Source organism: Pan troglodytes, chromosome 10, assembly GCF_028858775.2.
Source record: "Pan troglodytes isolate AG18354 chromosome 10, NHGRI_mPanTro3-v2.0_pri, whole genome shotgun sequence".
Classification (NCBI taxonomy): domain Eukaryota; kingdom Metazoa; phylum Chordata; class Mammalia; order Primates; family Hominidae; genus Pan; species Pan troglodytes.
Window position 1 is genome coordinate 100,142,030 of NC_072408.2, and position 25,473 is coordinate 100,167,502.

The 25,473-nt window shown below is 43.8% G+C and overlaps 1 long non-coding RNA gene across 1 annotated transcript in view; it reads right to left on the reverse strand.

Annotated features, from left to right (window-relative positions):
- Positions 1 to 11,113: 11,113 nt before the first annotated feature.
- LOC134807501 (uncharacterized) overlaps positions 11,114 to 25,473 on the reverse strand; it is a 60,619-nt gene continuing 46,259 nt past the window's right edge. The window contains exons 2-3 of the long non-coding RNA XR_010148119.1: positions 23,007 to 23,104; positions 11,114 to 11,425 (exon numbers count right to left, since the gene is read on the reverse strand). This is a non-coding gene — a long non-coding RNA (uncharacterized LOC134807501). The remainder of the gene's footprint in view (positions 11,426 to 23,006; positions 23,105 to 25,473) is intronic.

Consider the following 25,473-nt stretch of genomic DNA (forward strand, 5'->3'; position numbering starts at 1 on the left):
AAACACAACAATCTGTCCACAGGATTTACCCCTCTACCATAAAACTGCCACCATAAACAAAGCTTTGTAATTAACAAGTTCTTTTTCTTTTTTTTTTTTTTTTTTTTTGGGCAGGGTGTCAATCTGTCTCCCAGGCTGGAAGGCAGGAGTGAAGTGAAGTGGCATGTGGTTCACAGTAGCTTCAACCTCCTGGGCTCAAGTGATACTCTCATCTCAGCCTCCCAAGTAGCTGGGACCACAATCACATGCCACCATGCCGGGCTAGGTTTTTAATTTTTTGTAGAGATGAGGTTTTGCCATGTTACCCAGGCTGGTCTTGAACTCCTGGCCTCAAGCGATCCTCCCACTCCAGCCTCCCAAAGTATTGGGATTATAGGTGTGAGCCACCATGCCCAGCCCACAATTACTTTCTTATATGTTATCTCATTTGATACTTGAGCAATTTTCTGAAGAAAGTGTTTTTGAGTTCATTTTACAGGCATCTGATAGAGAAACTGAGGCTCAAATACAGAGATTTATCCAAATCAAACTAAGTTAATAGCCAGCCAGGGATTTGCATTCATGTCTTCTAACATCGACCCAGGACTCCCGCTTCTCTTTACACCATACTGTTCTTTATGTGCCGCTGTTTTTCTCTTTATAGTTTTTCTAGGACAAAAACCAAGCTCCATCAGAAGGTTAAACCTGTGTCAGGTTTACAGTTCAATGACCACCATGGGTCATAATCCATCTAGAGCTCTGAGACAGGTGCCTTTAGAAACAATGCCTTCTTTGCAACCAGAGGAGCGTGTTTTCCTCGAGTCATCAGCATAGAGAGTCCTGGCAGCAAGGTATGATGAGCATGATGAGTGGGCTGACAGGAAGAACTCTGCACCCAAATGGCAATGAGGAAGCAGGCTCCTTATATCAACATGAAGAATCTTTAAAGGAACTTGAGTTTGTAAAGAGAGCAAGAAAAACAAGATAGAGTCTTAGCAACTAGAGGAAACAAGCATCTCATTTCTGTAGGCCAGTGTTGTCCAACAGAAACAAAATGTGAGCTACATATAACTTTAAATCTTCTAAAGAGTAAAATTTAAAAAGTAAAAAGAAACAAAAGAAATTAATTTGAATAATACATTATATTTAATCTAATATATACAATATATTTTTAACATGTGACCAATATAAAAATTATTAATGAGCTATTTTATTTATTTATTTTTGAGACAGTCTCACTCTGTCGCCTAGGCTGTAGTGCAGTGGCTCAATCTTGGCTCAGTGCAACCTTGCCTCCCGGGTTCAAGTGATTCTCCTGCCTCAGCCACCTGAGTAGCTGGGATTAATTAGCATGTGCCACCATGTCCGGCTAATTTTTGTATTTAGTAGAGGCAGGATTTCACCATGTTGGCCAGGCTGGTTTTGAACTCCTGACCTCAAATGATCTGCCTTCCTCGACCTACCAAAGTGTTGGGATTACAGGCGTGAGCCACTGCGCATGTAATTCTTTTTTTAATTTATATTTCTTTTTTTTTTGGACAAAGTCTTTGACATCCAGTGTGCATTTTATATTTACACTCAGTGGCACTGGCCATATTTCAAGTATTCAGTAGCAGCTGGGCACAGTGGCTCACACCTATAATCCCAGCACTTTGGGAGACTGAGGTGGGCGGATCACCTGAGGTCAGGAGTTCGGGACCAGCCTGGCCAACGTCGTGAAACCTTGTCTCTACCACAAAAAAAAAAACAAAAAAATTAGCCAGGCATGGTGGTGGGCACCTGTAATCCCAGCTACTCGGGAGGCTGAGGCAGGAGAATCGCTTGAACCTGGGGCAGAGATTGCATTGAGCCAAGATCGCGCCACTGCACTCCAGCCTGGGCGACAGAGCGAGACTCTGTCAAAAAAAAAAAAAAAAAAGAAGTACTCAGTAGCCACACGTGGCTAGTGGCTGCCATCTTGGACAGCACAGATCTAAGCCAAAGAAATTCCTAAAGGTCTATATTTCTGGCATAGTAAAAATGAGTGACAATGGCTCTCTTCAAGGCCACTGAGAGGTCTCATTTCCAATCCTGCTAGTCCAGTTTGAAGACTGATCTTTTAGGGTCAACTTCAAACTTTGCCGCCATTTAGAGGGCAGCCGTGTCAATTTCCAGCCAGTTGCTCTGCAAAGCCAATCAGAGCCCATTATGTTTGGCTCCCTGTTTTTGCCTTGCAAGAGTGCAGTCCTCAGCATGTCCCCTTTCAAATACCTATTATTCTGGTGCTGTCTTCAGTGGTGCCATGACTGGCAGTGATTAGGGTGACATTTTTTATGTGCCTGAGTTCACAGAGCAAATTACATAGCGTGAGTGGCATGGTGATTAAGTGGCTATGTGTAAAGACTAGAATCGCTACATTTGCATGTCTCTGAATAATGAGATTCTTATCTCCATTATGTGGCAATGAGGTCGAAATTGATAGCGCTATTAACTGTTTACACAGTAAGCACAATTTTCTATTCTCTCTCTCTCTCACTGGTTTCAAAGCACCCAAAAGCTTTGAGCCCCCCAGCAACCCTCCCAAATAAGTTTTCCATAAAAAGAGATTTCCACAACCCCTCAATAAATTTTCTGGCTGCCTTCCAGAGCCCACAGATAATCCAATCCACCCTCTTGGTTTCACAGGGAAGAAGCTGCAGTGTAGAAAGGTGAGATTTGTCCAAGGTCACACAGAAAGAAAGAGGGCTGGAAAACAGAGGACTCCAACAATACCCATTCCTTCTCTGATTTGTGTCCTCTGGTACCCGGCTGCAGCTTTGGAATAATGAAGTCCCACCTTCCAGCCTACATACATATTGTGCATTCTGGTCACACACCCATTTTGCTGCTGAAGAGATGATGAAACTGGCTGAAATTATAATTTGATTCTCCAAACACAGAGACCTTTTCAGTTGACCCTAGAGATGAGCCCTAACTATACTTTGAATCAACAAATATCAATTTTCGCAGCAATGAAATAAATATATGGAGAGATAGTTATAGTTACAGTGGGTTATAAAACAGGGCAAGGGAAAGCTGTGACTATTTATTTGGCTCTGCTCCTAGCAATGAAGTATTTATCCATCAGCCATGTGGCAGTGACATTTTTTATATGAAGGGCAAGTTTGAATTAATAACTAAAGAGACCATTTTTAAAAATAGATCATCAGTGTAGCAACCCAAAAATGTATCCAATAAAGTGCTTCACTAGCAATATTGCAAAACATGAGGAGGAAAAAAACTCTCTCCAATTAAATTCTCACTCACCAGTGCTTTCGTGGTGGAACAACCACAACAGCATGAAGGTTAACTGCCTTGGCATAAAAGAGGAGACGGAGTAACAGGATTTGTCAAGTAGATCGTGGCATCAGCTTAACATTTGTGGGAGTTAAATGTATACATGAACAGTTGTAATGCTGAGTTCCATTAAAAAATATGATGGTGAAATGGCCTGGAGTGAAGCATTATTATTTATTATGAACTAAAACGGACTATTTGTTTGTGATATATCTTAAAAGTACTGAGTGCCTTGAAATCACTAGAAGGGTTCATTACCTCTGTGTCCCATCAATAACCAAAAATCTTGTCCTAGGAGTCAAAACTGAAGGAGATTCCAGATAGCATAAAGCACAAGAAAACTGGTTCCTATTTAGCAGTGGGTAAAGAAGTTGTGAAATCCTTCAGGACTCCACTTAAACTTTGTGGGGTTGAAAGAGGCCCTCCCTGGAACCCATAGCCTAAATTACACTTCTTTGGTATAAGTCACCATATTTCTTTTTTTTTTTTGAGATGGTGTTTCACTCTTGTTGCCCAGGCTGGAGTGCAATGGTGCAATCTTGGCTCACTGCAACCTCCGCCTCCCAGGTTCAAGTGATTCTCCTGCCCCAGCCTCCCAAGTAGATGAGATTACAGGCAAGTGCCACCATGCCTGGCTAATGTTGTATTTTTAGTAGCGACAGAGTTTCACCATGTTGGTCAGGCTGGTCTCCAACTCCAGACCTCAAGTGATCTGCCCTCCTCGGCCTCCCAAAGTGCTGGGATTACAGGTGTGAGCCACCATGCCCAGCTAAGTCACAATATTTCCACATGCGCTGTTTCATTTATTATATTTGTTACACGAAGGTACTTACTACCTGTCTTCTCCACAAAGTCTGTGAACTCTAGCAAGGCAGGTGCCTATGCACCTAACAGCATATTCATCCGTTCAAAATGTACCTACAGAGCACCTACTAAGAGTTAGCCAACACAATTCTGCCCTCATATGTTTACATCCAGATAGGGGGACATAGACCATAAACAATTAAACAAGCGAGTTGATTTGCTTTTTTTTTTTTTTTTTTTTTTAGGCAAGGTCTCACTCTATTGGCCAGGCTGAAGTACAGTGGCATGAACATAGTTCAGTGCAACCTCAAATGCCTGGGCTCAAGCAATTCTCCTGCCTCAGCTTTGCAAATACTTGAGACTACAGACTCACCATCACACCCAGCTAATTTTTTTCTTTTTTAGATGGAGTCTCACTCTGTCGCCAGGCTGGAGTTCAATGGCACGATCTCGGCTCACTGCAACCTCCACCTCCCGGATTCAAGTGATTCTCCTGCCTCAGCCTCCCAAGCATCTGGGACTACAAGTGCTTGCCACCACACCCAGCTAATTTTTGTATTTTTAGCAGAGACAGGGTTTCACCATGTTGGCCAGGATGGTCTTGATCTATTGACCTCGTGATCTGCCTGCTTCGGCCTCCCAAAGTACTGGAATTACAGGTGTGAGCCACCATGCCCAGCCACACCCAGCTAATTTTTATATTTTTTTGTAGAGACAGGGTCTCACTATGTTGCCCAGACTGGTCTCAAACTTCTGGCTTCAAACAATCCTCCTGCCTTGGCCTCCCAAAGCATTAGATTACATTTGTGGGCCACCACACCTGGCTTGATTTTAGATAATAATATGGGAGACTGATCAGAGAAGGTTTCCCTGAGGAAATGAGATTAAGGAAACCTGATACTGAAAGTTCTGGGCTGGACATAGCAGCTCACACCTGTAAGCCCAGCATTTTGGGAGACCAAGGTGGGCAGATCGCTTGAGCTCAGGAGTTCAAGACCAGCCCAGGCAACATGGCGAAACCCTGTCTCTACTAAAAATACAAAAATTAGCCAGGTGTGGTGTTGCATGTCTGTAGTCCCAGCTACTCGGGAGGCTGAGGTGGGAGGATGGCTTGAGCCTGGTAGGCGGAGGTTGTATTGAGCTAAGATCACACCGCTGCACTCCAGCCTTGACAACAGAGTGAGACCCCGTCTCAAAAAATAAAAATAAAAATAAGTTCTGGATAGATATGAGCTGAGAGGAGTGAAAAATAAAAATAAAAGAAAAACAATTTTTTAAAAAGAAGAAAGTTCTGGGTAAGGGGCATTCCAGGCAACCAGAAGAGCAGGTGGAAGGACCCCAAGGTGGAAATAAGTGGCTATGGCTGGACCCTAGTGGGTGAGGAGAAGATGAAGTCAAGGAGGCAGACTGGGGCTGGATTATGTGCTTGGCACAGAGTAGACACTCAGTAAACATATGTTTCATGAACAAGTGAGCCCATATCAGCTATAATTGCAGGCGGAATGTAATTCTTGCTACCCTGGGCAAGACTGCAGGTGACCAAAATACGAAAGTAAAGCGTAGATATTAAGTGTTGTCTCCACAAAAATAACTACATGATGTATATTGCGTTTGTTAATTAGCTAGATTTAACCATTCCATAGTGTATATACACTTCAAAACATCATGCTGTACACAAAAAATACATACAATTTTATCTGTCAATTTAAAGAAATAGTGGTTGTTCTAGGGTTTACAATGTTCATATTTTATGTATCATAGTCTCCCTTCAAAGAATATTACACTACTCCACATGTAGTTTAAGAACCTTATGATAGTATAGTTACAATTCCTCCACCCTTTGGTCTTTTAATCCTCACAATACACTTATTGTATATTTGTTTACACTGCTAAATATCATTGATTGGTTCTTTAAAAATCCTCTGTTAAAAAAAAAAAAAAGCTGGGAACAGTGTTTCTCATGTCTGTAATCCCTGTAATCCCAGAGTTTTGAGAGGCTGGGGCAAAAGGATTGCTTGAGCCCAGGAGTTCAAGGCTGCAGTGAGCTATGATCGCGCCATTGCACTCCAGCCTGGGCAACAGAGATAGGCTCTGTCTGTAAAAAAAAAAAAAAAAAAAAAAATAGAGAGAGAGAGAAAGGTAGAAGCTAGAAACTTGAAATTTCAAGAGAACCACAACAGGTAAATAAGATAAGTCCTGGGACTCAGAGAAAATGAAAATGAGATATTTGAGGCAGCCTATAATAAACCCCAAATTGCTGCAGAGGAAGTCAGGGCAAGGGAGCTAAATGCAGGCTGACATCATATGGGGCAGGTTCCTGAAGGCAGGATGTGAACTAGGCCTTGAATCACACACAGGAATTTATTGGGCAGAACAAATAAGGAAGGTAGGGCACTCCAGGAAAATCGGTCTTATCACATTATCCCAATGGAACTACCACATTTATTTCTAGGACGTTATGTAAATCCATACTATGCTCATTACACAGAGGGACAATTGATTATATGCATGGAGTATAGAAGTTGGATCAAATTTATTGGCCAGGCACCGTGGCTCACGCCTGTAATCCCAGCACTTTGGGAGACTGAGGCAGGCGAATCACCAGGTCAGGAGATCGAGACCATCCTGGCCAACATGGTGAAACCCCATCTCTACTAAAAATACAAAAATTAGCCGGGCATGGTGCCCGTAGTCCCAGCTACTCGGGAGGCTGAGGCAGGAGAATTGCTTGGCCCGGGAGGTGGAGGTTGCAGTGAGCAGAGATCGTGCCACTGCTTTCCAGCCTGGCGACACAGCGAGACTCTGTCAAAAAAAAAAAGAAGTTGGATCAAATTTGCTTTAAGTTTTAGGCTTAAATTGTCTCCCTTGAAATTCATAGACTCCTCATCTAGTGGAGAATTGCCTATCTTCAGCTCATGCATAGTGAAATTGATGAGTTATGGATCTATAAGGGATGTTCTAATTCTCTCATTTGCTGGAAACTCAGTAGCCTGCTATTCTTGTTGTAATGGTTTAGTTCTTTTTAGCACTTTGTTAATCAAACTGTGTTGGAGATTGTGCCAGGGTGATCCAACCTCCTATTATAAGGTCTGTGAGACATGAGTCACAGCACAACCAAGAGGCCTCACCAGAAACTAGGGTAGCATCCTTGATACCACCCTTTCTCTCATGACCCCCAGTCAATCTAACCAGTGAAGTGCTATCAATTCTACCTCTCAAGTAACTCTCAAATCTGTCGTTTTTGCTCCTTGCTTACCACACTGCCTTATTCAGCCCCTTAACATTTCTTACTAAATCCCACCCTTTAATTTCCACCTCACCTCCAGCTATTTTTAAACATTCCTTTCCAATCCCCATAACCTCCCTGTGACTGCTTGAACACTCACCATAATATACATACACACCCTTCACGATTTGCCTACTCTTTCATCCTCGTCTTACTTCATGCCTCCCAAACAGCCCGAGTTCAAGAAAACAGCCATTTATGGTTTCCCCAAAGCCACATGCTGCTGGTAGTCTCCACTCCTTTGTGCTTGCAATTTCCTCTGCCTAGAATTTCTTTGCCCAGCCCTGTGTGGTCTCTTTTATTCGTCCTTTAAGACTCAGCTTGGGCCAGGCATGGTGGCTCACGCCTGTAATCCCAGCATTTTGGGAGGCCGAGGCAGGTGGATCACCTGAGGTCGAGAGTTTGAGAGCAGCCTGGCCAATATTGTGAAACCCCAACTCTACTAAAAATACAAAATTAGCCAGGCGTGGTGGTGCATGCCTGCAGTCACAGCTACTCTAGAGGCTGATGCAGGAGAATCACTTGAACCTGGGAGGTGGAGGTTGCAGTGAGCCGAGATCATGCCACTGCTCTCCAGCCTAGACAACAGAGCAAGATTCCATCTGATTTCTATAAGCAAGATTAGGGGTTTTTCTTAATTTTTTTTTTTTATTTTCCGAGACAGCCTTGCTCTACTGCCCAGGCTGGAGTGCAGTGGCATGATCTTAGCTCACTGCAACCTCCGCCTCCTGGGTTCACACTGTTCTCCTGCCTCAGCCTCCTGAATAGCTGGGATTACAGGCGCCCGCCACCACGCCCGGCTAATTTTTGTATTTTTAGTACAGACGGGGTTTCACCATGTTGGCCAGACTGGTCTCAAACTCCTGACCTCGTGATCCACCCACCTCAGCCTCCCAAAGTGCTGGGATTACAGGCGTGAGCCGCTGTGCCTGGCCAAGATTAGGGGTTTTTCTTCTGTAGGTTCTGCAGCATCCTATTTTAGCATTCCTACATTGCTGTAATTAATACTAGGCATATCCGTCCCACCTGACATGGATAGGAACTATGTGCCAGCCATATTTTTATCCCTTTTTTTCTCTCTCTCTTTTTTAAGAGGCAAGACCTCGCTCTGTCACCCAGGCTGGAGTACAGTGGCATAATCATAACTCACTGCAGCCTTGAACTCCCATGCTCAAGGGATCTTCCTGCCTTAGCCACCTAAGTAGCTAGAACTACAGGTGCGTACCACCACACTCGGCTAATTTTTTTATTTTTGTGTAGAGACAAAGTCTCACTGTGTTCCTCAGACTGGTCTCAAACTCCTGGTCTCAAGCGGTCCTCCTGCGTTGGCCTCAAAGAACTCTGGGATTACAGGTGTAGGTCACCCTGCCCAGCCTATTCCCATTCATAGTACACCATCAGTAAATACTTGTCAAAGTAATGACCAAGTAAATGCATTTTTATATTTTTAGGACACTATTATACATGCCTAGTCCTTACAACTACTACTAGACCAGGGAATTATTGTTAGCATCCCAGGAAAGAAATAAAGTTAGAGTACAGGCTGGGTGCAGTGACCCACACCTGTAATCCCAGCAATTTGGGAAGCTGAGGCCGGAGGATCACTTGAGGCTAGGAATTCGAGACCAGCCTGGGCAACATAGGGAGACCCCTCTCTACAAAAAAATTTAAAAATTAGCTGGACATCATGGCGTGTGCCTCTGGTCCCAGCTATTCGGAAGGCTGAGGTAGGAGGATCACTTGATGCTAGGGGTTTGAGGCTGCAGTGAGCCGTGATCATGCCACTACACTACAGTCTGGATGACAGAGCAAGACTCCATCTCAAAAAAAAAAAAAAAATTAGAGTACAAAGAAGCCATCAACCCCACTTCCCGCTAAGAGACTACAAGCGCTGAGTTTCATTTGGAACCTTTGCCCCTTGGTTTATGGGGCACAAAAGATGGCCTGGCTCCCTTAAGCCTTCTTTGGCAGTGAATGAATGGTCCTGCTCATGACTATCCCAGCTCCTACAGCCACTGACCAAGAGGCAGTTCCTGACAGCCATCTGGACTTACACCTCACTCCGTGACTCACCTATTCATAAGTGTCTCGGGAACTTTCCTCCGAGTGTGTGTGGTATAGTAACACTCAAGAGAACATAATTCTGAGCACGTGTCATAAACTAACTAGAACAAATTCCTCCCTTTAATTAATTACTTTATTTATTTATTTATTTATTTTTGAGACAGAGTCTCACTCTGTCACCCAGGCTGGAGTGCAGTGGCACGATCTCGGCTCACTGCAACCTCCACCTCCCAGGTTCAAGCGATTCTCCTGCCTCAGCCTCCCGAGTAGTTGGGATTACAGGGGCCCACCACCACGCCTGGCTAATTTTTGTATTTTTAGTAGAGATAGGATTTTGCCATGTTGGTCAGGCTGGTCTCAAACACCTGACTTCGTGATCCACCTGCCTCAGCCTCCCAAAGTGCTGGGATTACAGGCATGAGCCACCGCACCAGGACAATGGGACACTTTTTTTTTTTTTGAGACGGAGTTTCACTCTCGTTGCCCAGGCTGGAATGCAATGGCACGATCTCGGCTCACTGCAACCTCTACGTCCCAGGTTCAAGCGATTCTCCTGCCTCAGCCTCCCTAGTAGCTGGGATTATAGGCATGTGCCACCATGCCTAGCTGATTTTGTATTTTTAGTAGAGGCAGGGTTTCTGCATGTTGGTCATGCCAGTCTCGAACTCCTGACCTCAGGTGATCTGCCCACCTTGGCCCCCCAAAGTGCTGAGATTACAGGCATGAGCCACCACGTCCGGCCAATGGGACACTTTTAAGAGAGTCTCAAAAGAATCTCTAAGATTTTGGCCAGACTCAGTGGCTCACGCCTGTAATCCCTGCACTTTGGGAGGCCAAGGCAGGTGGATGACCTGAGGTCAGGAGTTCAAGACCAGCCTAGCCTACATGATGAAACCCTGTCTCTACTAAAAATACAAAAAACTAACTGGGTGCGGTGGCGTGCGCCTGTAATCCCAGCTACCTGGGAGGCTGAGGCAGGAGAATCGCCTCAACTCGGGAGGCGGAGGTTGCAGTGAGCTGAGATCGTGCCACTGCACTCCAGCCTGGGCAACAAGACCAAAACTCCGTCTCAAAAAAAAAAAAAGAATCTATAGGATTTCATCAAAAATTGATGTCCCTGTGACATCTTCTCTCCCAACAAATTAAGAAGGCCCCTAGACTTCTCTAGCTAAACTAAGAGGCTCCAAGGACCAAGCCCGAATGACCTCTGAAGTTTTCCTTTCTCACTTTCCTAGCTCTCAGCCCAAATACTAGTTATCATGTGGTACCTGGGTAACTTTCGGAGATATTTTTTGTTTGTTTGTTTGTTTGTTTTTGAGATGGAGTCTCGCTCTGTCGCCCAGGCTGGAGTGCAGTGGCGCTATCTCGGCTCACTGCAAGCTCCGCCTCCCGGGTTCACGCCATTCTCTTGCCTCAGCCTCCCGAGTAGCTGGGACTACAACAGGTGCCTGCCACCACACCCGGCTAATTTTTTGTATTTTAGTAGAGACGGGGTTTCACCGTGTTAGTGCAGGATAGTCTCAATCTCCTGACCTTGTGATCCACCTGCCTCGGCCTCCCAAAGTACTGGGATTACAGGCGTGAGCCACCGCGCCTGGCTTTTTTTTTTTTTTTAAACTTTCAGAGATATTTAAAGTTTCTAAAGCAAGACTCTTGACACTGCTCTAAGATGAACTTAATCATGATGCACTATTAAAAACAATGTCTGGGTGTGGTCCAGCTTTGGGTTTATAAACATGCTATCTATTTTTCTTCATATTTTTATAAGTAATTCTGCATCATTGCTAAACCATGCAAACGAGCTTTTCATGATTCTTAATGAGCAGCCTCTCAATCACAGCACAAGACATCCTTCATGATAACAAATGTGGAAGGAACTTGTTTCCGTCTTGAATACAGATCTTTCTTCTGTCCTAAGGATAGAAAGTGGAAAATCAGAGAAACATGCCTTGTGTAATGTCCCATTTATTCTTCTTTCTGAAAGAGAGAAGGTAGGAACTACATTAGATGCATTCTGAGGTTTCCAATTCCGCAATACCAAACAAATGTTACAGGCTAAATTGTGTCACCCAAAATCCATATGTTGAAGTCCTAACCCCCAGTACTTCAGAGTGTGACATTATTTGGAGATACGGCCTTTAAACAGTTGATCAAGTTAAAATGACATCCTTCAGGGTGGGTCATAATCCAACCTTACTGCTGTCCTTATAAGAAGAGATCAGGACCCAAACTGGACACAAAGGGAAGACCATGTGAGGACACAGCCAGATGGTGGCAAGCCAAGGAGAGGGGCCTCAGCGGAAACCAGGCCTACAGACACCTTGACCTTCCATTCCAGCCTCCACAACCATCAGAAAATAAATTTCTATTGTTCAAGCTGACGAGCCTCTGGTATATTGTTATAGCAGCCTGTGGTATCTTGTTATGGCAGCCTGGCAAACTAATACAACAAATGATTTTTAAATGTTAGAGCAATTTTACAATCCTAGTGCATGATGCATTTTGTTTGTTTCTTTGGGTTTTTGTTTTTTGTTTTGTTTTGTTTTGTTGAAATAGGGTCTCATTCTGTTGCCCAGGCTGGAGTGTAGTGGCATGATTTCAGCTCACTGCAACCTCTGCCTCCCCAGCTCAGGCGATCCTCTTGCCTCAAGCCTCTTGAGGAGCTGGGACTACAGGTATGTGCCACCATGCTCAGCTACTTTTTAAATTTTTTGTAGCGATGAGGTCTCACTATATTGCCCAGGCCAATCTCAAACTCCTAAACTCAAGCGATCCTCCTGCCTCTGCCTCCCAAAATGCTGGGATTACAGAAGTGAGCCCAGCCATGATGTGTTTTATCTGCCATTTTGGCTAACAATGTTTTGGCTCAACATCTATAATACAAATATTTTAAGTAAAATAACACCATTACTAATTAATTTGGGTTAAGAAATAATTTTTGGTGTGAATGCCATTAAGCCAATTTAAATTTTTAGTCCATTTTCTATGGAGAACAATGAAACCATTTTCAGCTTTTTCCATTTTAGGTTTTATTCAGCCACAGTAACTGTCACTGAATCAATTTTTATGAATATACATTTCATGACAAAGATATGATTCATCAATGAATGTTTTGCTCAACTACAATTTGATCAATTGTGGCCTTTTATAATCTTTCTGCTGCAGTTAGTATTTATATTATATGGAAAAATTTATCAAATTTTTCAGGTCAAATTTTACAGGCAAAATTTTATTCTTTGGTCATTTCTTAAAAATAATAGTTGTATTGAGACATAATTCCCTAACCATAAAGTTTATCCTTTTAAAGTGTACAGCTAACTGTTTTTAAGTATATACAAAGGTTTATGCACCCATCACCACTATCAATTTCCAGAATATTTTCTTTTTTCTTTTTTTATTTTTTTTGAGACAGAGTCTTGCTCTGTTGCCCAGGTTGGAATGCAATGGCGTGATCTCGGCTCACTGCAACCTTCACCTGCTGGGTTCAAGCGATTCTTCTGCCTCAGCCTCCGGAGTAGCTGGGATTACAGGCACGCACCAGCACTCCTGGCTAATTTTTGTATTTTTAGTAGAGATGGGGTTTCACCATATTGGCCAGGCTAGTCTTGAACTCCTGACCTCAAGTGATCCACCCTCCTTGGACTCCCAAAGTGCTAGGATTACAGGCGTGAGCCACTGCACCTGGCCAAATTCCAGAACATTTTCATCATTCTTAAAACATACTTCCCATTTCTCCTTCCATGTCTCCTGGCCTCTGGCAACTACCAATCTACTCTCTATGGACTCACCTATTCTGGGCATTGCACATTCAGTCATGTGTTACTTAACAACAGGGATACCTTCAGAGAAATGTGTCGCCGGGTGGTTTTTGTTGTTGTGTGAACCTCATAGGTGCATTTATACAAACCTAGAAGGAATAGTCTACTGCTTACCTAGGCTATTGTAACACAATGGTAAGTATTTGTGTATCTAAACATAGAAAAGATATAGTGAAAATGGCCGGACATGGTGGCTCACGCCTGTAATCCCAGCACCTTGGGAGGCCAAGGCAGGTGGATCGCTTGAGGCCAGGAGTTCAAGACCAGCCTGGCCAACATGGCAAAACCCCATCTCTACTAAAAATACAAAAATTAGCTGGGCGTGGTGGCACACACCTGTAATCCCAGCTACTCGGGGGGCTGAGGCAGGAAAATTGCTTGAACCTGGGGGTCGGAGCTTGCAGTGAGCCGAGATTGCATCACTGCACTCCAACCTGGGTGACAGAGCAAGACTGTCACAAAAAAAAAAAAAAAAAAAGAATTTTTAAAATATTGATAGATTGTTGAAAAACTCAAAAGAGGCATAATATTTTTGTAATTCATGAAAATTATGTAAAATTCAAATTCACTAACTATAAATAAGGTTATATTGGAACATCACCACACTCAGCCACACCTACTCATCTAGGTACCATCTATTACTGCTTTCTCACTGCAATGACAGAGTTAAGTAGTTGTGACAGAAATCATTCGAGCCACAGAGCCTAAAATATTTACTAGCTGGTTCTTTACAGAAAAAGGTCTGTCATACGGCTGAACCAATTCATCTTTATCTTTCAGATCATATGGTATGATGGGCACTAACTGTCCAAATAGTTGGCAGAAAGAGCAAATGGAAGCTACCCAAAGTATGGGTCTCAGGCTGTTGCCAGTTGAACTGTTAGGATCATAATGAGATAAATACAAAAATTGAGAGTAAGCCTTAGAAAGTTATAGAAAATTGACAAAGTAATTTTATGTCTATTTGAATATAATACTTGAAAAATGAGGTTTAGGCCAGGCATGGTGGCTCACGCTTATAATCCCAGCACTTTGGGAGGCTGAGACGGGAGGATCTCTTGAGCTCAGGATTTCGAGACCAGCCTGGATAACATAGTCTCTACCAAAAATATAAAAAATGAACCAGGTATGATGGCATGTACCTGTAGTCCCAGCTACTCAGGAGGCTGAAGTGAGAGAATGGCTTGAGCCTGGGAGGCAGAGGTTGCAATGAGCTGAGATCACGCCATTGCACTCCAGCCTGGGTGACAGAGCAATACCCTGTAGAAAAAGAAAGAAAGACAGACAGAAAGACAGACAGACAGACAGAAAGAAAGAAAGAGAGAGAGAGAGAAAGAAAGAAAGGAAGGGAGAGAGAAAAAAAGAAAGAAAGAGAAAGAAAGAAAGAAAGAAGAAAGAAAGAAAGAAAGAGAAAGAAAGAAAGAGAGAAAGAAAAAGAAAGGGAAAAGTGAAGTTTCTATTTTGTATGTCTTTGGGATTTTTTAAATTTCATCTTTCTAGCCATTGATTTTTAGACTAATTGAATTTTTAAGACTGACCCTTTAATACAGTTTGAGACACACTGAAATAGAAGATCAGTATCTTTAGAATCAAAGAAGTGGATCTACTAGGACATGAGCATGCTGAGGGCAGGTGATTCATCTGCCTTGTGCACCTGTTTCCCCAGCACCTACGACAGTGCCTGGTACACTATAATAGGTGCTCAATAAACACTGGAAGAATGTACAGATCCAAAACAACTCACTTCTTAACTCTAGTATCATTGTCAAGGATTATCATTTTCTAGGTTTGTTTTTGTTTCTAATTTATTTTCAGATGTAATAGCATAGAAGCTAGCAGCAAGCCTGTGTTCATATCCCAGCTTATTTAATTAATTCATTCATTTATTTTCAAGATGGAGTTTCGCTCTTGCTGCCCAGGCTGGAGTGCAAGGGCACAATCTCATCTCACTGCAACCTCTTCCTCCCAGGTTCAAGCAATTCTCCTTCCTCAACTTCCCAAGGAGCTGGGAATACAGGCACCTGCCACCACACCTGGCTAATTTTTGTATTTTTGGTAGAGACAGGGTTTTACCATGTTGGCCAAGCTCATCTCGAACTCCTGACCTCAGGTGAGCCGCCTGCCTGGGCCTCCCAAAGTGCTGGGATTACAGGCATGAACCACCGTGCCCGGCCTGAGTCCTAGCCTTTTAAAACAGTCCCTCCAGGTTAAGATCACCAGATATTTTGGCAAATTGTAAGATATCTATTTGTATATGATTTTTCATGAATTCATAAAGTAGTTCTCGTAATTTTTTTTTTTTAAACGGAGCCTAGCACTGTTGCCCAGGCTGGAGTACAGTGGTGCCATCACAGCTCACTGCAACCTCGACCTCCTCGGCTCAAGCGATTCCACCATCTCAGCCTCCCGAGTAGCTGGGACTACAGTGTGAGCCACCACACCTGACTAATTTTTGTATTTTTTGGAGAGATAGGGTTTCACCTTGTTGCCCAGACTGGTTTTCAACTCCTGGGCTCAAGTGATCCACCTGCCTTGGCCTCCCAAATTGCTGGGATTACGGGCATGAGCCACCATACTCAGCCCATAAATTTGATCAATACAGTCCAAAGACCTAACTTCAGGTATATAAAGTACAGCTCATGAGTTGATGCAAGTAATGTGCAGAAGTTTCCATTCTGACATCCTGCACACAATTCCACCCCAATCCCAAACAACCTTTACAAAAAACAAAATTTTTTCAGAGTGAATCTCCCTAAGTCTGTGGTAGCCCTTTCTTAGGAAGGTCCCCAGGCATTGTGAGGGTGGCAGAAATACTGAGTGGCTGTCCGAGGAATGACCCTCTTTATTCTTACATACTAGCACAATATTCAGGGTTACTGGAAGACATAGCAGAACCAGAAAATGTCTGTGTCTCCATGAATCTTGCTGCCTTGTTGCCTGGCTGTGTTCTTCCTTGAGCCTGGAATAAATCTTTTTTTTTTTTTTTTTTTTGAGATGGGAGTCTCGCTCTGTCTCCCAGGCTGGAGTGCAATGGCACTATTTCGGCTCACTGCAACCTCCGCCTCCCAGGTTCAAGCGATTCTCCTGCCTCAGCCTCCCAAATAGCTGGGACCACAGGTGCACACCACCATGTCTGGCTAATTTTTGTGTTTTTAGTAGAGATGGGGTTTCGCCATGTTGGCCGGGCTAGTCTCCAACTCCTGGCCTCAAGGGATCCGCCCACCTCAGCCTCCCAAAGTGCTGGGATTACAGGCTTGAGCCACTGCAAGCCTGGAATAAACCTTCCCCCAGTCTCTGCCTACTGAGAACTAGACATCCTTCAAGAACATCTATGTCTTCACCTCACTTATTTATTTATAGTGTCACAGTCACTAAAGTTCCAGGAAGTCACAGAATCATAGCTATGAATGCTAGAAGGAACCATAGAGAGTCGAATCCAGGGGCTGCAAACTCAAAGGCCTATAGTAGCTGCACAGGTTATTTGATAGAAAGAAGACTGGCAGGTGGGGGCTGGGGAGAAGAGCAAAGAATAGAGCCATTTAGAGAGGGCAGATACTCAGCTCAAGTGGGCTGTTGCCAGCTGGTACATGTGGCCCAATATGCCAGATTTGTTTTAATATACTTTTTAAGTCGACTATTCAGGTTTTCATGAGTTACCACTCTTTATTTTAATTGTGGTAAAATATACATAACATAAAAACTTACCATGTAAGGATTTTTATGTGTCCAGCTGAGAAGTGTTAAATACACTCACATTGCTGTGCAACAATAATTCCCCTCTTCCCCGCCATCCCTGGCATCCACCATTCCATTTTCTGTTTCTGATTTTAACTATTCTAGGTACCTCATAAAAAATAAATCAGGTCAGGCACAATGGCTCATGCCTGTAATCCTAGCAGTTTGAGAGGCCGAGGTGGGAGGACCACTTGAGCCGAGGGGTTTGAGACCAGCTTGGGCAACACAGCAGACCCCATCTCTACAAAAAAATATATTAATAATAAATTAAAATTGGGTGTGGTGTCATGTGCCTATAGTCCTAACTGCTTTGGAGGCTAAGGCAGGAGGATGACTTGAGGCCAGGATATCAAAGGACATCAAAGCTGCTGCAGTGAGCCATAATCTTATCACAGCACTCCAGAAGAAAGGAAGTGGAATCATACAGAATTTGTCTTTTTATGACTGGCTTATTTCACTCTATGTAATGTCCTCAAGACTCATTCATGTTGTAGCATGTGTCTGAATTTCCTTTTTTTTTTTTTTTTTTTTTTTGAGACAGGGTCTCACTCTGTCACCCAGGCTGGAGTGCGCTGGCACAATCTCAACTCACTGCAGCCTCGACTTCTGGGGTTTTGACAATCCTCCCACCTCAGCCTCCCAAGTAGCTGGGACCATAGGTATGCTCCATCACTCCTGGCTAATTTTCATATTTTTGGTAGAGACGGTGTTTTGCCATGTTGCCTAGGTTGGTCTCCAACTCCTGACCTCAATTGATCCACCTGCCTCAGCCTCCCAAAGTGCTGGAGTTACAGGCATGAGCCACCATGCCCAGCCTCCATCTTTTTAAGGCTGAATAATATTTTATTGTATATATAGTCCACATTTTTTTCCATTCATCCATCAATAGACTCTTGGTTGCTTCTACCTTTGGCTATGTGAATGATGCTGCTACCAGCATGAGTATACAAATAATGTATCTTTTTTTTTTATTTTGAGACAGAGTTTCACTCTTATTGCCCAAGATGGAGTGCAATGGCACGATCTTGGCTCACAGCAACCTCCGCCTCCTGGGTTCAAGCGATTCTCCTGCCTCAGTCTCCCAAGTAGCTGGGATTATAGGCATGCGCCACCACACCTAGCTAATTTTGTATTTTTAGTAGAGACGGGGTTTCTCCATGTTGGTCAGGCTGGTCTCAAACTCCCAACCTCAGGTGATCCACCCACCTCAGCCTCCCAAAGTGCTAGGATTGCAGAAGTGAGCCACCATGCCTGGCGAAGTATACAAATAATATATCTTTTGAGTTCCTGCTTTCAATTCTTTTGGGCGTATATCCAGAAGCGGAATTGTTGGATCATGTGGTGATTCTATTTTTACTTTTTTTTAGGAACCACCATACTGTCTTCCATAGCAGCTGCACCATTTCACATTAATACTAACAGTACACAGCATTCCAATTTTTCCACATCCTCACCAGCATTTGTTGTTTTTTGTTCTTTTGATAATACCCATCCTAGTGGGTATGAGGCAGTAGTATCTCACTGTGGTTTTGATTTGTATTTCTCTAATGATTAGTGATGTCAAGCATATTTTGATGTGCTTGTTGGCCATTTTTTAAATTAGATTGTTTTACTATTGTTGAGTCCTTTTTTAAATGACGAACACTAGTTTAAATTTTATAAAAACAAAAACAAACAAAAAATGGCCAGGTGCAGTGGCTCACACCTGTAATCCTAGCACTTCGGGAGGCTGAAGTGGGCAGATCGTTTGAGTTCAGGAGTTTGAGACCAGCCTGAGTGACATGGGAAAACCTCATCTCTACAAAAAAATACAAAAATTAGCCAATTTAGTGGCATGCGCCTGTAGTCCCAGCTACTCAGGAGGCTGAGGTGGGAGGATCACTTGAGCCCAGGAGGCAGAGGTTGCAGTGAGCAGAGATCGTGCTACTGCACTCCAGCCTGGGTTACAGAGCAAGACCCTGTCTCAAACAACAACAAAAAACAAACTAACAAAAAAAACCGCCGTAACACCATATGGATAAAATACATGATTTCAGGCAGTATACGGCCCGGAGACCTCCATTTGGTGACCTCATCTAGGCCCAACAAACTCATCTTCCAAACAGGGAAACCAAAGCCTAGATCATAAAGCCAACAGTTGCACATGGCTATCTGATATCTGAGCCAGCATTAGAGCTGAGGTCCTCTAGTGTACAAGGCATTGAGACATTTCTTAGAACACTCACCAGAGCCAACGCGTCTGATTTGTAAGGAGTTGCAATTTGCTAAAAATTCGTAACTGGGCTTAATGACTTGTGGGTGAAAGTGCAAAAGTCAGGCAAGGCGCAGTGGCTCGTGCCTGTAGTCCCAGCACTTTGGGAAGTTGAGTGGGTGGATCACTTGAGCTCAGGAGTTTGAGACCAGCCTAGGCAACATGATGAAACCCCATCTCTACCAAAAATACAAAAAATTAGCTGGACATGATGGCACTTGCCCATAATCACAGCTACTCAGGATACTGAGGCAAGAGGATCACTTGAGCTCAGGAGGTCGAGGCTTCAGTGAGCCATGCTGGCGCCACTGCCCTCCAGCCTGGGAGACAGAGAGAGACCCTGTCTAAAGAAAAAAGAAAGAAAGAAGGAAAGAAAGTGCAAAAGGCAGCAGCACAAGACAGAGTCAGGAACTTTTTGAAAGGAACTCTCTCTGGCAGCTGCTTCAATCTTCTTTCTCTAGAGGTAGTAAGAGGGGGCTGGAGATCTATTCATTATCTTTTAACAATGGACAAAGAGAAGCCTGTCTGCTGCATTAGTCATTGCTTGGAGGTCCCCGACTTCTGCTTCCACTACTGCTCTCTACCCCCAAAGTGACTTCTCTTTGATGCTATTTATAAAATGGAATGTGACCCTCCAGCTAGGCAGGGCTGGGGGCATGGGGCGGGGGGACATGAGTGAGATATTAAAGCCGTATTTCTGCTTGGGTCTGGTATGTGGCTTCTCAAGAGTACATGAGGCAACGAGAAACTGGAATGATTGTTATTTGGGGTATAGCTCTCTAGGGAGGAAAACTGAGCAACTTTCTTGAGAAGGAATAGTGAACATGTGAAGGTGTCCAATTTAGAAAAGGGGATGGGCTTCCTCTTTCTGGGAAAGACTCACCCCTGACTTGTGGATTACTAAGGAACGGAGTATTTCTGCCTCTAACTTGCTGTGCATCCTAAAGTGAGATCCTGTACTTCCTTCTACCTCAATTTCTCTCTTCATAATATTGAGGAAAAGTTACATAAATGCAGGGTTTCCTGCCTTGCTGACTGTGGCACTTAATTACACTAAATAGACATAAGTCGCATATCCATGCCACCTGCCTTGACTGGTGTCTTCTGCTCAACTGGCCCCTTGACCAACTTCAGCTGCCTTTGGTAGTTCAAGAATTGAGAGCTTGAGGAGACATAAGAGCAACTGTAATAAACTGAGGGACCTCATTCAAACTCATTTGTTGCTAAAGACCATCTTAGAATTTCTGGTCACCTGGAGCAAGCCATCAGCCAGCAACTCCCAGATCTGATCATATTTGATGTCGCTGTGAGAAGTGCCACTCCCCACTTCCATCATGGCTGGAGGCTAGGAATGTGCAGGGGAATGTCTAAAGGGGTAGTTGATATTTGAAACTGCATTTGGGGGATCTGGGCCGGGCGCGGTAGCTCACGCCTGTAATCCCAGCACTTTGGGAGGCCAAGGTGGATGGATCACGAGGTCAGGAGTTCGAGACCAGCCTGGCCAACATGGTGAAACCCCGTCTCTACTAAAAATACAAAAATTAGCTGGGCGTAGAGGCGCGCGCCTGTAATCCCAGATACTCGGGAAGCTGAGGCAGGAGAATCGCTTGAACCCAGGAGGCGGAGGTTGCAGTGAGCCGAGATTGCGCCATTGCACTCCAGCCTGGCGATGGGGCAAGACTGTATCTCAAAAAAAAAAAAGAAAAAGAAAAAGAAAATGCATTTGGGGGATCCTCAGAAAAAGCTACTAATTACATCTAACAGCTGGCAACCAGCTGTGTTATCCACATTCTAGGGTTGAGTATCATGACACAACCATAGTTTAAGACCATCTGGGCTGGGCACAGTGCCTCACGCCTGTTCTCCCAGCATTTTGGGAGGCCAAGGCAGAAGGATCACTTAAATCTAGGAGCTGGAGACCAGCCTGAGCAATGTAGGGAGAGTCCAGCTCTACAAAAAATAAAAACAAATTAGCTGGGCATAGTGGCGTACGCCTGTAGTCCCAGTTACTCGGGAGGCCGAGATGAGTTTGAAGACCAGCCTGAGCAACATAGTGAGATCAAGATGGGATCATAGGCTGTACCTGTCATCGCACCACAGCACTCCAGCCTAGGCAACAGAGCAAGACGCTGTTTCAAGAAAAAAACAAGACCATTTGAATGATGCCTTTTATACCAGGGCTGGAACTTGTGATGCTCAGTTGTCTACTTCTTTAACCTCCAAATTCCATAGTATAAACTCAGGAGAGTAGGTTTAACAAATGTTTGACATAGGCAGTAAATGGCCCAGGGTGGAGCACCACTTATTGAAGAAGTGTGCCCAGGTTTGTGAGTGCATTAATATACATTGCCTGATAACATTATATGCTATCTGGATTTAGCCAAAAATGAGGCTTTATTATAATCTCCTATAATCCCCTTTTCAGGGCAAAGGCCATGTCTTACTCATTTTTATATTCCCAGCACGTATAATAGTACAAGGCCTGGCCCAGAGTAGAGCCTCTCAACCCCTGATTAACTCCTAATCATCCTGCAGTTTATTCACTCAAGTCTGAATGCTGATTGAGTACACATGTGTGCAAGGCAGTGTCCTCGGAACTGGGGGACAGCAGCACAGGACAGCGAGGTCCCTCCCTCAGGTCACTTGCAGCCTACAGGAACTTCACCTCCTGCAGGAAGGTTCCCTTTCCCCCCATCCCTCCTTGATGCTCCCCGAAGACCCTGCACCTATCCCAAAACCACACTAACTATACGGCACTATAATTACCTGTATGGATTTCATTAGTACAGGGCTGTGAATTATTAATCCTTGGAACCTCAGAGTCTAGAACGAAGCGCAGTTCTCTGTAGATGCTACTCAAATGCTCATTAATCACTGAATCCACACCTTCCTTCTGGCTTCCAAGACAGGAAAAGGAGGCTCAGAGTGGAATATGCAATGCTGCTGTCTTGACTTATTATTCCTCATGCTAATCAGCTGCTTCGTAACTGCCCGCTTACTAACCTGGTTGCCCCACTAGAGTGTAAGTTCTCCAAGATCGAGGGCCGTACCTTATTCACCATTGTATCCCAACATGCAGCACGAGCAGGCACTCCATAAATGTTTGTTAGATCATTGAATAAACAAGTGAATTATGAATAAAATGAAAGAGGCTTAGATATAAAAATGATGCCCAGTCATACTTACAATGATAGAGCCCTAAAGAGTAAAATAAGACTATTCTGTTTTTGTTTTTGTTTTTGTTTTTGTTTTTGAGACAGGGTCTTGCTCTGCAGCCAGGCTGGAGTGCAGTGGCACGATCATGACTCATTTCAGCCTCGATCTCCTGGGCTCAGGTGATCCTCTCATCTCAGCCTCCTGAGTAGCTGGGACTACAGACGTGCACTACCATGCCCAGCAAATTAATTTTTTTGGTAGAGATGGGATCTCACTGTGTAGCCCAGGCTGGTCTTGAACTGCCGGGCTTAATCCTCCTGCCTGTGACTCCCCAAATGCTGGGATTACAGACATGAGCCACCAAACCCAGTCTATTCTGATATTTCTAACCTGTTATTGGAGACCCATTAGGTTTGCTCCTTACTTAGAACAAAACCTAACCAACCAGGCGCGGTGGCTCACACTTGTAATCCCAGCAGTTTGGGAGGCTGAGGCGGGCAGATCACCTGAGGTCGGGAGTTCGAGACTAGCCTGACCAACACGGAGAAACCCCATCTCTACTAAAAATGCAAAATTAGCCTGGCGTGGTGGTACATACCTGTAATCCCAGCTACTCCGGAGGCTGAGGCAGGAGAATCGCTTGAACCCGGGAGGCAGAGGTTGCAGTGAGCTGAGATGGCACCATTGCACACCAGCCTAGGCAACAGGAGCAAAATTCCATCTCAGAACAAACAGACACACAAAACAGCCTAACCCAAGATAGACAGAAATCTGTGAACAGTTGAACTATTATGGTTTCTATTATCGGAGCATGCAGTGAAACACTTTAACCCTTCTTCACTTAACCAACTCACTCAATTAATATAGGTCTCTGTTTCCTCTCTAAAACACACTGACCTGTCACCAGACACCCACTGAAGGGATGCAGCGGGAAGGGTCTTGATTTGCATGTCTGAGTGCTTCTGTTCCTATCTGCTGAAATGTATGCTTTCCAGTTCCAGTGGAGATTGTGCCCACTCCCATTGATGTCCATTGTTATTATCATTTTACAATTTAATTAAATATTACATAAGTGCTGAAATAGGAATGCAAAACAAGAGTTGTTATTTTTGTAAAAATTAAGTTGAATGTTTTGGGGAAAGTTGATAGAATAAATCATTAAAAATATTGTCATACAGGTGCAAGCTAATCAACTCTAAAAGTTTAGGGCAGAAAAGCCTACTAAGATTCTGCCCTCAAAACCAGAAAATGTAAGTCGGGCACGGTGGCTCATGCCTGTAATCCCAGCACTTTGGGAGGTCAAGGTGGGCAGATCACTTGAGGTCAGGAGTTCAAGACCGGCCTGGCCAACATGGCAAAACCCCATCTCTACTAAAAATACAAAAATTAGCTGAGCATGGTGGTGGACACCTTTAATCCTAGCTACTCGGGAGGCTGAAGTGGGAGAGTCACGTAGAACCTGAGAGGCAGAGGTTGCAGTGAGCTCCAGCCTAGGTGATAAAGTGAGACTCAGTCTCAAAAAAAAAAAAATAAACAATAAAATAAATTTTTAAAAATTGGGAAATGTGGATAATATTTTATGAAAATAGTTTGTGCAAAAAAAGACAGAGTAGAACCTGAATCAGCAGGTCCATCTTGAAAGGAAAAGCCTTGAGGTCTAAACCAAAAATAGACAAATGAATCTATAGTATATGCTGTGAACTGTATAAAAATATTTAAGGCTTATAGGTATCATACCATATCTTTTTTTTTTTTTTTCTGTCTCACTCTGTCACCCAGGCTGGAGTGCAGTGGCACAATATCAGCTCACTGCAACCTCCACATCCTGGGCCCAAGTGATCCTCCCACCACAGCCTCCCAAGTAGCTGGGACTACAGGCATGCACCACCATGCCCAGCTAATTGTATGTGTGTGTGTGTGTGTGTGTAGAGATGGGGGTTTCACCATGCTGTCCAGGCTGGTCTTGAACTTCTGGACTGAAACAATCCTCCAGCCTGGCCTCCCAAAGTGCTGCAATTACAGGCATGAGCCACTGTGCCCGGCCTGTCATATCATTCTTTATGATTATAAACACTTCCAGAGTTTTTTTCAGTTTACTAATTTACTGGTTCCTGGTCTATGGATCTGGCAGATTTTCTACTGTACATTGGATTATTCAAAAGCTCTATCTGAAAGTGGTATCTCTCCAGGAAGGTCCCTGTAATTCCATCCTCCTGGCCCGCTACCCTACTAATTAGAGTGATATGGGATGGCCATAGCCACATTTCCATCTTGCCATTTTCTCTAACGTCACGTCCTGAATAAGGTAGGAGAGTCTAACCAACCGTAAGGCATTTAGATATCCATCATCATAATCTTTCTAAAAGGAAATTTTACTTTAACATTATAGTGAAAACAAGAAACTCTTTTCTGAAACAGAAGCCCTCTCTGGAGAGCTTATTTTCAGAATGGTAAAATGGGGAACTAACTTTAGTTAAGTATCTTCTGAGAGCAGATGCTTTCATATCTAATTTTCTGTAATCTTTGCAAACATTCTGTGAGTTCAAAATCACTGGCCCCATTTTATAGATGAGGAAACTGAGCTCCAGAGAGGTTAAGCAAGGTCACACACAGCCAGTACCAGAGAGGTGGCATGTGACCCATTGTGAGCCAATATACTTCCCAAGTCACCAAATTACATCTGATGATTTGCCCCAAATGTGACATCCCAGTTTTTTTCAGAAGTAAAGTAGTATGGTGGCTACGTATTATGTTTCTTAAGTTCCAGCTACTTCGAAGGGATTGCCCTTGTTTCATTATTGGCATGTGTCCAAACTGAGCAGCTCCCCTGCCCTCCTTCGACACTGGCTAAGGATGGATGCAGAGGCCCTATAAAAAGCCCTTTGCTACATGCTACGCTACGCTAAGCTATGCTGTGCTCCAGTTATTCTAGAAATTCTCCAGGCTATCCCCTACCCCTCTACTTTCAACTCTGTCTCTCTCTCTGTCCCTCTTTGTCCTTTCTCTCTCTGTTATGGGTTAGTTTCTCCCCAAAAGATATTGAAATCCTGTGACTATGACCTTAT